Genomic DNA, 13,024 nt, shown 5'->3' on the forward strand with positions numbered 1-13,024 from the left:
TCTGGGAACCTAGGATGGAGGAGGAGGGAGTGAGCAGGTCAGGCTGGGTCCAGCCACACAATTCAGTGATTCTTCAGGGCAGGCAGTGGGGGTTGTCCAGGGCCAGCGCCAGGATGGTGCTTACAGAGCAAAGCCCGAGGATCTCTCCAACGTGCAAGGACAGGCACACATTTTCCCATCAGTGGAGGGACCCCAAATGGGTCAAAGACAGAGGGACAGGGGACAGACCTTCCCTGATGTAGGGCACATCTCAGCTGTCACCTGATTTAGGGGCCAGCACCTTTCTCCTCCTCCTACCCCCAACCCAAAGCCTGCTTGAGCAATGGGGTCCTTATGTTCAGGCCCTCCCTTCTAGGCCTCCCCCTCAGCTTCTGACCAAAAGGAAGCTGTTGGCCCCATCACCTCTGGGCACTGAGCTAGGGCCTCACCTCTCTCTGACCAACTCCCTCCCAAGGGAGGCCCAGAGGCCCTCAGATCTCATCATCCAGTACTGGTGCCCTTGACTGGGTGTGTCTTCCATGCTAGGTCTCCTCTCAGGAGCAAAGGGTGGAGTGGAGTGGGGTGAGGTGGGGCAGGGGGGTGAGCTGAGAGAAAGTTCAGGGCAAGACAGATCTTTATGGCCCTGCCATCCCCCGACAGGAGGGCTCCACAGGCACAGCCCAGGAGGGCTTCCCACTAGTGGGTCCCAGTAACTAGGACCCAGGGCCCCAGGAACATGCCAGCCTCCCCCACCCTTGGCCTCTACCTTTGGCCGTATTCAACGACCAGTTGTCCTGCTGGATCTGAGGAATTTCCTGTGGCGGAGGGCACCCCCTTAGCCAGGCCCTCAGCCGAGGTGCCTGGGAGGGAGCGGGAGCAGGGAGAGCACTAGCCTGATGCAGGTCAGCCCTCTGAGGACCGTCACCGCCTTCGGCGTGGGGCTGGCAGGCTCCCTTGGGGATCCACGGGTGCGCCGGTCTCTCGCTCCGTCTCTGCAGGGAATCAGAGAATGAGGCCAGCTTTCCTGCTGGGCCATGAACCTGCTGCGGCAGCCAGATCTACCCAGACTTCTCGCCTCAATTCCTCGCCCCTCCAGGAGCAGAGATTTGGCCTCAGGGGAATGGCGGATGGAGACCTCCAAGCCCAAGAAACCCAGACTCCCAGGGGGCTCAATCCCGGGCTGCGGCCGGGAAGCCGGGTTGAAGGTCTCGCGGTCGCTCTAGGAGCTCGGGCTGCCTTCGCATGGACAGGTCTGGTAATTTTGAGAGCGCTCAGGGCACGTTGGAAGCTGCAGGCGTCCGCGGAGCCGCGACCGCGATGTTCCTGGCAAAGGAAAGCCTGGTCGGCTGGAACCCCGCCGCCAATGAGAGGGTCTGGCCGCCCGGCCACAGTCTCTGCGCCAGCCTGGTGGGTTCGGGAAGTTTCCTCCAAATAAATGAGTTGAGCTGGAGTTCGGGTTTGAAATTAACTCGCCAAGCTCCTCCTCCATCAGAAAAACACGGGGCGGGGTGAGGGGCCTTGAATTCGGCCAGGGAGCAGCTAGGGTTAGCTGCTGCTGCTCGGGTGGTCGTGGTGATGGCGGGGGAAATGTGTTTCACACTGTCCTGCCTGCACCCGGACCCCGGCATATACACCAGTGGTCACCTACAGACACTGCACGCCCGAGGCTTTCCAGATACAGCCTTGGCGCAGATAAAACACCCTCTGGCGCCCAGACTCACAGACCCACACTCACCCTTGCACACAAATCGCAGACACTCCTGTGTGCAATCCCCACAGATGCTCGCAAAGCCTCCTTTGCGCATTCGTACACAGGTGCCCACAGACACACTCAACCACACTCAGACATCCTCCACACAGATTCAAAACCAAACCAAACCTCTCCCTTCGCACACACGCAGGTTTGCACAGAGGCTACAAACCTACAGGTACACTCTCTTCCTCGCAGACCCTCCTGCTCAGGTAAAACCCACCTCGCTCCCTTCACGCACCGCTGCTGACGGCCACTTTGGGCCCACCAGCAGCCAACTGTTTCCCAACTTTTCTGGGGAGGCCAAGGTCTCCTTCTCTCAGGGCGGGCGGGGTACAGAGCCGCAGGTGCCAGAAAGGGGGGGGGTGTCAAAGGCGGAGGGACTGTATCCATATGCATGCGCTCCCAGCACAAAGAGCAGCTGCCCAAAGCTGAGCCCCAGCCGGCCCAGAGTTGTGGGGAGGGGGCGGCGACCCAGCTAATTGAATTAGGCCGGCCACGCCCTGCCACCCGCGCCACCCGCGTCCGCTCTGCCACCCGCCCCGGCCGCCGCAGGCGCTGGTTGGGTGCCGAGGGACGGATTGAGGAAAGGAGGCACCGCCGCCTGAGCCCCTGCCCGAGGCAGCCTCTCCCCCCGGAAATAATCCCATTGTCCCGCGGGCTACTGGGGCACTGGGCGCCGGGGATCCCCAACTGGACTGTGAAGCTCTGATTAATGGGATAGCGGCGAGGGAGCTGACACAGGGAGGGGCCGCGGCCCTCCTCTGCCCACCGTTCTCCCTGGTTCTCAGCTGCCTTCCGTTTGGTGCCCCTTCGGCCCTGAAGTGAGGGCAGGAGGGGGAGGGAGGTGAACCTGCCACTGGAGATGAGACCAGTTGGATGCCTTAGTGAGGGAGGTGTGTGTAGTCTGTGTGAGCGTGGGGTGAGTGAGTGGGTGAGTGTGCAAGAGCAGGGAGAGCTGTGAGCCACCCACAGTGAGTGCAGTGCTGGCCATGTGTGTGTGAACGTGGTTTAAGGGTAAAGTGTGGGGCTCTGTGAGAGGGAGGTGTGAATGGGGTTTGTAAGGACACCCAGCTCCCACTGCCGGGGGCCACACCGACCCCAAGGCCAGCAGCTGGAAGCGCCTGCCTAGGGACCTGCCTTCCTCTCATCCTGGATTTCCACAGCAGCCTCACCGGGGATCAGACACCGCCACCGGAATCCCCACCACCAGCAATTGACAGTGTGGTTCCTGAACCTGCACTTCTGCTCCCCTCTCCATCCCCCGTCTTTCTGGACAATGGTTTCCAAGCACAGGCATCTTTTTGTTCTGTTCTTCTCCTACCCTGACATGCTCTGCATCTCGGCCGATCCAGTGCTCACACGCAGCTTTTTGAGGTCTGACTCACAGTGCCCTGACCACAAGAAGCTCCCCCAGGTGTGGCTGGGAAATGACTCCTCTGCCCTAGGCCTGGGACTCCCACGGCCAGGCCGGAAGCACGGCTCTGTGTCTCCTGCATGTGCAGGAGGTGGGGGTGGGGGTGGGGTGGCCTACCAGAGTCCCAGCTCGCCCCTCAGCACTCATACACACCCACCAGCTGGTGCTCCAGCACACCAGCAAGACTTCCTTGTCTTGTGAGCGCCACCCAAGAGCTGTGGAGACTGGGTGTTCGGGGGGGGGGGCACACAGCCATCCTTCTGAGTACCTTGGGGCAAGATGGCACCCTTGCCTCCTCCACCCAGAAACAGAAGGCCTGGGACTGGGTGTGGGGCGGGTGTCCTAGGGACTGAGCCATGGGGATCCTAGGAGAGCAGAAGAGAGCCACCACCCTGGGAACCTAGGGCTGCAGCCGTTGTTGGGTATCATCCAGTGGCCAGCACTGCCACGGAGACCCTGCCCCAGCCAGGACCCCTGCTCCAGCCAGGACTCCCACCTGCTGTTGCCTTCCACTGCTGCCTGCTGAGCTTTGACAGATCACCCAGCTTACTCAACAAAGGTAAGGTCCCTGGATATCCAGCTAGGGGTGGGAGTGAGCCAAATCTGGGAGCCTTGCGCCCAGCAGAAGGGCTCAGTGCATCCGGTAGGGCAGTGACCAGGACCTTCTGGAGGAGTACGCTAAGGGGAGCAGTGGCTGCCTCCATCCAAAACGCCCTGCTGCCTGAGGCCAGGGAGAGATGGTGGGGATGGGAAGCTCCGCGCTGGGGGCAGGCTTGGTGGGCCGCCCCGAGAGACCTAGGCACCCATGCTGCCCACTCCCACAAGCCCGGGCCAGGCCTCGGCTGCCCGCACCGTACATCCCGGGACTTTTACTGCAGCACCAAGATGAGCAGTGACATCTCCTTCTCCCCTTTCATAAATACTGCATCTTCCCAATGCAATTACAGGAGACGGAGCGGCATGAGCATTTACTAAATAAGATTATGGGGTAATGCTAATGCAGTTTATGTCTGCGCTCTGACACCAGACAAACTCCCTATTAATAACCTCTCAATGAGGCTTGAGGTTCAGAACGCAGGGGCTGCCAGCCGTACTCGGTAAGAATGGCCACAGCATGGCCGCATTGTGCTTGGGGGCTCTTCCAGCCTGTGCCCTCTTCCCGGGATACGAGGACCACCCTCGCCTCTAGGTTTCCTGGCTTGGAGCTCTTCTTCTCTGGAGGCAGCCTCGCATCCACCTCCAAGCCAGGAGCCTCATCAGACACCCTCATTTCTTCCACTTAATTTCTTTATGAGCAACAGTTTGACCCCAGCTGGCACCCCACTCCTCTCCTCTGAATCCATACTGTTGGAGGGGCCCAATTCTCATCCCCTAAAGGGTGTCCAGGGCATGTTCTTCCCTGGCTTAGAAACCTCTTACTGTTGTCTATGGGAAAATCAAAGCCCCTCATCCCACCATTCAAGGCCCTTAACTTACTTTCCACTTCATCTGTGGTACCCTCCCCCAGTTGCTGGCTACCATTAACCATTTTAATAAATATTAAGAGAGATAAATACTCTTTCACCTTCCCATTAGCACCCAACTCGTGCGTGCAATGCTCTGACAACACCCATCCCCCCACCTCAAAAAAAGAATAATAATAACAATAATAAAAGGAACAGAAATTCCCACTCCTACTTCAAAACCCAGCTCAAAGTTCTGCCCCCCCTGACATTCTCCAGACATAATTTATGAGGCCCTCAAGGGGCCAACAGCACACACATTTTAAAAATTACCTTTTTTGTTGGTTGTTGATTTGGAGTCACAGAGACATGGATTAGAGTCCCATCCACACTGCTTTATAAATGTAATTTGGAACAGATTCATGAACTTCTTTGGCCCATGCTTTTTTTTGTTTATAAAACAGGCACAGTGGACTCTGCCTTCTATTTCATCAAGCTATTGTCAGAATCCATATAAAGATGAAACAATATAAGTTTCCTAATTCATCGGGTGCATCTCTGCTTTACCATCTTTCTTATTGCAGTGATATTTATGTGAAATGTTTGTCATCCCTGCGGGTCTGGGAGTCATTGAAACTGAATGTTGTCCAGCCCTCCTCAGTTTCCCAGACCCAGTAGGTGAGCTCCTCAGACATACTAGATGCTTTCTCCTTGCCGCCCTAACTTCTCTCCTCTTGAGGCCTCTTCAGGGTCCAACTGAGAGGACAGGACTAAGGCAGTAGAGACAAGTTCTGGAAAAACAGGACATCAGTACAGCAGAAAAGTGCCGACAGGATTTCAAGGTAAAGAGAGGCAGCCTCCTGTTTCAGGCCTTGCCCTGGTGCAGGCTGGTCATTAACACAGCCCTGGGTTCTTCTTGGCCTTCAGATAAAAAGACATTTCATGCCCAAGGACCTCAGTAATGAGGAACCAGGGAGGGGCTGGGTAGCCTGCAGGCTCAGCAGAAGCTTCCCCTCTCAGAGGCCTCCCCTCCTTTCTCCCTCCTCCTCCATCCCTCTGAAGTCAGCGAAACCTTTGAGCAGTTTCTGGAAGAGGGAGCTTCCTTGGCCTTTGGAACAGGCACAGGGGTGAAAGGCACTGGCAAGGCCTCCTTCTAGGCCTCCTGGAGCTTCTCTCCTCTGCCCCCACCTCTCTACCAAGGCCAAACTGTCTTCACCTCAAAGAGGCCATTGGGTCTGTGGGCCCAGGGCCTGAAGGATGGGGGAGGGAGGCCATGCTTTACTGTATTATCCAGTCCCTTGTCCCTTAAAACTGGGGTTACACCTGGTCAGGCCAGCATACCTACCACCAGCTCTGACCTGCCATTCCTGCCCTGGGCTACAGGTGACTTTGCTGAATTCTGCAAACCTGTCTGAATCTGCCTGGGTCACTTCGGACTTACCACAGCATCCCTTCACTTGTTTACGAAGCATTAAACTCGACTGTCTTTCCTCTTTTCCCTTTCTCTCCACCCTGCCTCTCCTGTCCAGTCTCCCTGCTGTGTCTTTTCTTAGTGTTCTTGGTACAGGAAATCTTCCTCACCAGCTCTTTTACCCAATTTGTACATGTGTGCACACAAACACACACACAAATTCAGGGGTACTTGTAGACCCTCACTCTCAAAACACAAACCTTTGGGCATAACACATCAGGCTGTCATTGAAGCCCTGGGTTCACCTATGCAGACGTGCATCTCTGCTATCTTCCACCGGAAAGCACACACACAGAGAAGTAGGCTCTAAAGGGGCATGGACTTCAAAACAGGACAGGAAGGAGCTACTGGGGCCTCTAAGTTCCAAAAAGCACAAGGCAAAAGTGGCACTTTTCTTGGTGGTGGCTACTTGGGCCCTGGTGAAGCCAGGCCTGACTGTGGCCAGGAAGAGCAGCACAGCTACACCAAAAGGGTTGGTTTCCACCCCAGTGTATTTCAAGAACATCAATCATGGCAAAAAGAAATGGACTAGGGTAAAAGGTGTGGCTTTAAGGAGCCAAGTATAATGCAAAGATGAAAGGCATTGATTCAAATTCTCCTTCTGCCACTCTAGTAGCTGTGTGGTCTTGGGCAACATACTTAACCTCTCTGATCCTTAGTTTCCTCCTCTATTAAATAAAGATATGTTACCTTTCTTGTGTGATTGTAGTGAGGATTAAAAGAAATGAAAAGACCTAAAAGTGCTTAGCCCAATGGCTGGCGCATGGCAGGATCCAACAGATGGTGGCCGTACATGAGAAGGAAGTAATTAGAAGGCCAGTATAAGAAGGCCTGAAACCCAGACAGGAAGATTTAGGGTCTTCCTTTCCTGCAGGACCCAGAAAAAGAAGGGCAGCTATAAGCTGAAGTGCCTGTTCCTGGTCAAGGGTGCAGTGCACAGTGGTTAAGAATCTGATGCCAGATTGCCTGCGTTCAAATCCTACTATGTGACCTACAGCAAATTTCTCTGTGACTTGGTTTCCTCCTCTGTAAAATAGACATGATAATAATATTGAATAGGATCTGTCTCATGAGCTTATTATGAGAAGTAAATGAGTTAATATTTGTAAAGTGCTTAGAGTACTACCTGACACATAATAAATGCTGGACAAACATATGCTAAGTAAATAAAAATAAACCAGACTCACATGCTGATGGGGAATCTGGGTCTGAGAAGGATTCAGAGACAGCAGGACAGCCACAGGCCAGGGGCAGCCTGCTTCTTTGGCTGTAGAATCAGCTCTCTTCAGAATCCTGTGCTCTCAGACGCTTCTTTTGTCCTCCAGTAGCTGTGGTTTGTTTACCTTAGGAACAAGTTACCCTTTTAAGTGTTCAAGCTGCTCAAGGTTTTGTTAAGGGAAAAGCAGGCATTTCTTCATATGTTGCTGGTGGCGCTGTAAATTGGTCCCATCCTCCCTGGGTTATGTAACAAAAACCACGATACTTTTCATATCCTTTGATCAGATAATCCCACTTTTGGGATCATATCCCAAGGAAATAAAAAAGCAATTTGTACAAAGATGTTTATAGCAGCACTATTCATAGTAGCTCAACCTTGGAAGCAACCCAAATACCCAACACTAGGGAAATGGTTAAGCCAGCTGGGAACGTCAGCTCAAAGGAATAGTACACAGCCATTCAAACTGCTAACTATGACACAGGCAAGCAGTAGGACATGTCACATTCCTAGATGAAGATGCTAAGCAGTGTAAAAATATCAATATTCCCCAAGAAAAATTTACAGTGATGCCCTACTAATCAAAATCACACTTAAACTCAGAAAAATTTTCTTGAACTCAGAAAAAAATGATTCCAAGTTTCACATGAAAGAGTAAATAGGTGAATATATCAAATAATTTTCTAAACAAGAGCAAGTTTGACCAGATGTTAAAACATTTTGTTATAGGGCAACTAAATGGAAACAGCGTGGTGTGGGACCAAAATAGACCAAAATCAGTGGGACAGAAGAGAGCCCAGAAATAGACCCAATCACACCTAAGAATTTAATATAAATGTTAGAGAACAAGGGAGAAAGGAACATAACTCAATAAATGGGGTTGTGAAAAGGTTTTCCACTTGAAAAATTAGTTTATTTTACATCATAAACTTAAACACGAGATGGATTAAATAATTTAAATGATGACTAAGACGATGCAGGGAAATATAGGTACAATGCAATGTTAAACTTTAAAAATTCACAAAAGATTGTATGTTCTTACTGACTGCAGCTTCAAAAAAGGACAGGTCTTAACCTTGATAAGGATCAAGGGATGAAACATTACAGTTGCTGTAAATATTTGGTGTTTCAAACTGATGGAATCTTTAGTTGTTGAGAAGGGAGGAGTTCCGTAAAATAGGGAAAGAAAAGGGTGTAAGTCATCCCGCCTTTCCATCAACACAGAGGAGAAGTTGGTGCTGCTTGTAGAAGGGCTAGGACTACATCTGCCCTAGGTCAGATGGGGGGACTCTGGCAGCAGAGATCTAGGACAGCTAACGAGATACTCACTACCTTCTGATTTGACTCCTGAATGTGGCCCTGAACCTGGGCTTCCCTGTCCCCAAGCCAGCTCCTACCAGCTGGTTATACTCACCAGCTCCTTAGAGGCTAGACTGCGTGGGTTCCAATTTCAGTCATCCATCTAAAAACCGGGTGACCTTAGACCAGTAACTTAACCTCTCTGGATCTCAATTTTGTCATCTATAAAATGGGGATAATAATAACATCTATTCCTAGAATTATTGTGAAGATTAAATCAGTTAATTCATGTAAATCCACATAATAGTGTGTGGCCCAGAGTAACTTCTCAGTAAAAGTCGGTCATGATTTGGGGGAATTTGAGGTTGAGGGAATTCTAAGGGAAGAGGCAGAAAGCAGTGTTTGATTTCTGTGATACCTATGTCTTCTGGGTCTCTGGCTGGTTTTGGAGCTGAGCCCACCTGGCTCTCTCCCTCATCTCAGCTGACGAGGCCAGAGAGACTTGGCCAAGAGGGGCCCTCTGGTGCAGACCAAGAATCCAGCGCTGACACACAGGGCTCAGCTGCCTCAGATTCCTCCTCCCCGCCATGGGGGTTCAGCCTCCCCTCCCCCGCAGGGACAAAGACCAAGCCAAGTCGCCATTAGGAATTTGGGGGGAAATAGGCTTTGTGCCTGAGGTATAAAGAGGGGCCAGGTCATGGGCACTTGGCTGCGGGCCATGTCTCACTGGACAGAGGCAGCTTCCCCAGCCAAGGACTGGCCTCCCAGGCGAGCTCTGTCCTGCTTGGAGTGTTCTTGCCTGGCTTCCTCCAATGATCCCTCCCTCCAGTTCAACTCCAGCCACAAGTCTCCAGGTTTACAGGAGAATGGAGAAGCTTTTCTTGTTCTGTCTTCCCCTATTCCTCTTGCTAAGTCAGACACAGATGGGATGGCAGGGGTGCAGGTGTAATGGTCTGTTTCCTATCATCTTTCCCTATATGTCCCTCACACATAAACCTGGGAGTATCCTTATCTTTTGATGAAAACTTCTGTGTTTATTGCTATATGTCATTGTTATTATCACTCTCATTATAATTAGCCAAGGCAGGACTTCCCAGGACCTACTTAGTGTCTCCCAGAAAGGGCAAAGGGAGTGACTACTGGGTCCATGCAGGATGGAGAGACCTGCAGGGCAGGGCTCTTTGAGAGCCAGATTGCAAAGCACTTTCTTCTCCTGGGGACCGGAACCGGGGGAACCTCTAGGAGCCAAGGTGGCTACAGAATAAAGTGAATGTCAACCCTGGGGAGAGGGGGTGTCCAGAGGGTCGGCTGCAGAGAGAAGAGAAGGAGGAGGTCTGGAAACGGCTGAGGGTCCTTCCTGACTCCACAGTGAGGCCATCCCCACATATGTGTTGGAAGACTTTTGAACCCAGACCCACAGAATGAAACCTTCTTTCGTTCATACACCCATTCATTTATTCACTTATTTATCCATGCAGCCAACTCTGTACTCTGTGCAGACAAACACATATAAGGACAGCAAGCTGGGATGACGACCGTTTCAATGCCACTGCCCCAGACAGAGTTTTCTTCAAACCAGGGACTGTGCCTGCTGGGGGCTGAGCTGGACAGACCTACTGGGAGGGAGTTCAGCAGGGGCTCACGGTCGGGGCGGGGACAGGCCCAGCAACACTCTCATTTCTGTCAAAGCCGGAATCAGCCACTTCTCAACCTTTTTGGAATTCCTGGTGACTTTGTAGTTTGCCTGTGTTTGTTATTTTTGCTAACCCCTGTTTGCCTGTAGTTCCTGGTGATTAGAAAAACAAGCAAAGCAAGCCTTAAACATGAGAAGGGGGACATATGCTTGTTTCGGAGCCCAGGAGCAGAAGAGACCTGGAGAGGTGCAGAGAGAGAGAGAGAGAGAGAGTCAGAAGTCAGAGCCCTCCTCCCTGTCCCCACCCCTCCCCCATGAATGTCCCCAACCTCCTCCCCCTACTCCCTTTACATGTCCGCTAGCATCATACAGGGTCTCAGGTCCCCTCCCCCTCCCCCTGGGAGTCTGGCCTTGAGCCTGGGGTGCTGGAGAACTTGGGCTGGGCCTGAGCACCCCCCTCCCTAATGAGCATTCGTTCTGGGATGAGCCCTGCCCTCCAGGGGTCAAAGGTGGCAGCTTTATTTACTCACAGCCATGCTCTCACTGCTCTCGTCCTTTCATCATTTTTTATAACAGAAACAGCCCAATGGCCACAGGCGCCCTGGGAGACCACCCCACCACCTCTCTTCTCCCCGCAGCCTCCAGACACACAGACACTTGTATCCCTCCAATAAGAGCTCAGATTTCTCAACAAAGTACAGCTTTGCTCTCAGGACAGTTTTCAGCTGTCGATTTGGTCACATTCCTCTGTCTGTTTAGAGCCTGAGCCGAAGAGGCTGGGGGTTGGCCTCAGCGTGTGATAGCGGGCACGGGTGTGTGAGAAATGGGCACCGCACACAAGCCTGATGGTGCATGGTGTGAGGGTGTGCATTTGTGTGGGAAAACCAACGTGAGTATAGCACACCTGTCTTGAGAACGTGTTTGTGTGTGTGAGAACCCACGTGAGTGTGTATAACCATGAGCATCTGGGTGGGAATATTTATATATACATATATATGTGTGCATGATAGTCACACATGTGAGCGTAATGAGAATGTGCACATGTGCATGAGAACTTGGGTGTGCGTTTGTGCTTGTGTGTGAGTTTATGTGCATACTTATGGCAGAACCCTATACACATGACCCTGCCTGTGTGTGAGCTCTTATAAGTGTGTGTGCATCTCCAGGTACGAATAGTGTTTAAGGCTGTGTCAGCACAACAGCTCGGAAAGATCTCAGAACTGTAATGTTAAAGTGAAGCCAGACACAGAAGTTAACATGCTCTGTGATTCCATTTATCTGAAGGGTAAAAATAGGTAAAACTAATCTATGGTATGAGAAGTCAGGATAGGGTATTGTGCCTGGAAAGGGGGCATGAGGGGGCCCCTGGGATACCGATAATATTCTACTTTTTGATCAGGATACTGTCTACATGGGTGTGTCTATCTTGTGGAAATTCATTGAGCTCTATACTCGTATAGAGTAATAAACCATAAAGTGCATAATTTATGTATTGTCCGAATGTATGTTATAATTCAATAAAATATTTACCTCCAAAAATGAACATGAAGACTGTCTCCTGAACCTTCCCCCCACATGCCTCACACGTGTCCCCATGGTCACCTCCGCCAGCTTGCCCTGCATTCTCTTCCTCCCTTCCACTCCTCGTGCTTCCTGAAGGTGAGGGTGTCCGGGTGTGTAAGAGGCATATGTACCAGGGTTGCTGAGTCTGGGGTTCTCCCCAGCCCCCCGGCCCTCCTGCCCACCTCCGTCTCACCTTCCTTGGCCTCCTCTTGAAATTCAGTGACCCCATCTAAGGCAGTGCTCCTGCACACAGAACTCAGATGGGGGAAGGTTTGGCGCCCCCCTCCAGGAGCCCTCAAGCCGAAGTTCTGCACTGGGCCCGACCTCAGGTGTGTACACTGATGCGACAGTGCTAGAAGGCCAGCCACCCTACAGAGGGACAAAATGCACATGGGAGGGAGTGGGTGCTACAGGGCATTAGTAAGGGTGGCTTTTTAGGAGAGAAAAATTTCAAGAGGGTCCCTCTTTGGAAACCCCCAAAGGCAGACCTTGACCACACTATTTAAACTCCCGGGACCTGGTTTCTTAATCTTAAAGTGAGAGAAAGCATTCCGGGTTCCTGCGCTGTCCCTGTGATTATCTGTGTATCTGTGTTTATGTGATTGCATACACGTGCCCGCGGGTGATGTGTGTGACCGTGCGTGTGCTTGTGCCTGTATGTTGGGACGTACACATGAGCCCCTATGTGTGATTCCAGGGGTATGAGTGCTCGTGCTACGTGGGAGAGGTAGAATAAGTACATCTCATTCCAAATTACTTTGCCCTGTGATTCCCACAAACACTTGCCTACCACACGTCCCAGTTGGGGGTTCAGAACCTCAGATTTCTGTAGGTCTCCAGGACATAGGGTTTACACTGGGAAAGGGGCTGTGTCTCCAGGGCAGGAAGGGTCAGCCTGGCTCAGCTCTTCCATCCTCCTCCAAGCGGGCTCATTCACGCCCCTCCTGCCCCGGCACCGTGAGGAACCTGGCTCTGTCAGCTGCATCCCAGGTCCCAGTAACTCCCCAAATCAGGGTCCCTCCCACCGTCTCCCAAACCTGCTCAACCCGCCTGGCAGCCCAGCATCTCCCAGAGGTGCCTCCTGCACCCCTCTTCAGGGGAACAGCCATCACATCAGAACCAGGAGAGAGAGCAAGAGCTGGGAGTGGGGTAGGTGGGAGGGCGGGCTGACCCCTTCAGAAGGGGTGGGGAGATTAGGCTTGCCACTGTCAGAAGCTGCTCTGATTCTTTTCTCAGAACTTAGCTTGTAGCACC

The sequence above is a fragment of the Eubalaena glacialis genome, chromosome 1 (assembly GCF_028564815.1).
Source record: "Eubalaena glacialis isolate mEubGla1 chromosome 1, mEubGla1.1.hap2.+ XY, whole genome shotgun sequence".
Taxonomy (NCBI): Eukaryota; Metazoa; Chordata; class Mammalia; order Artiodactyla; family Balaenidae; genus Eubalaena; species Eubalaena glacialis.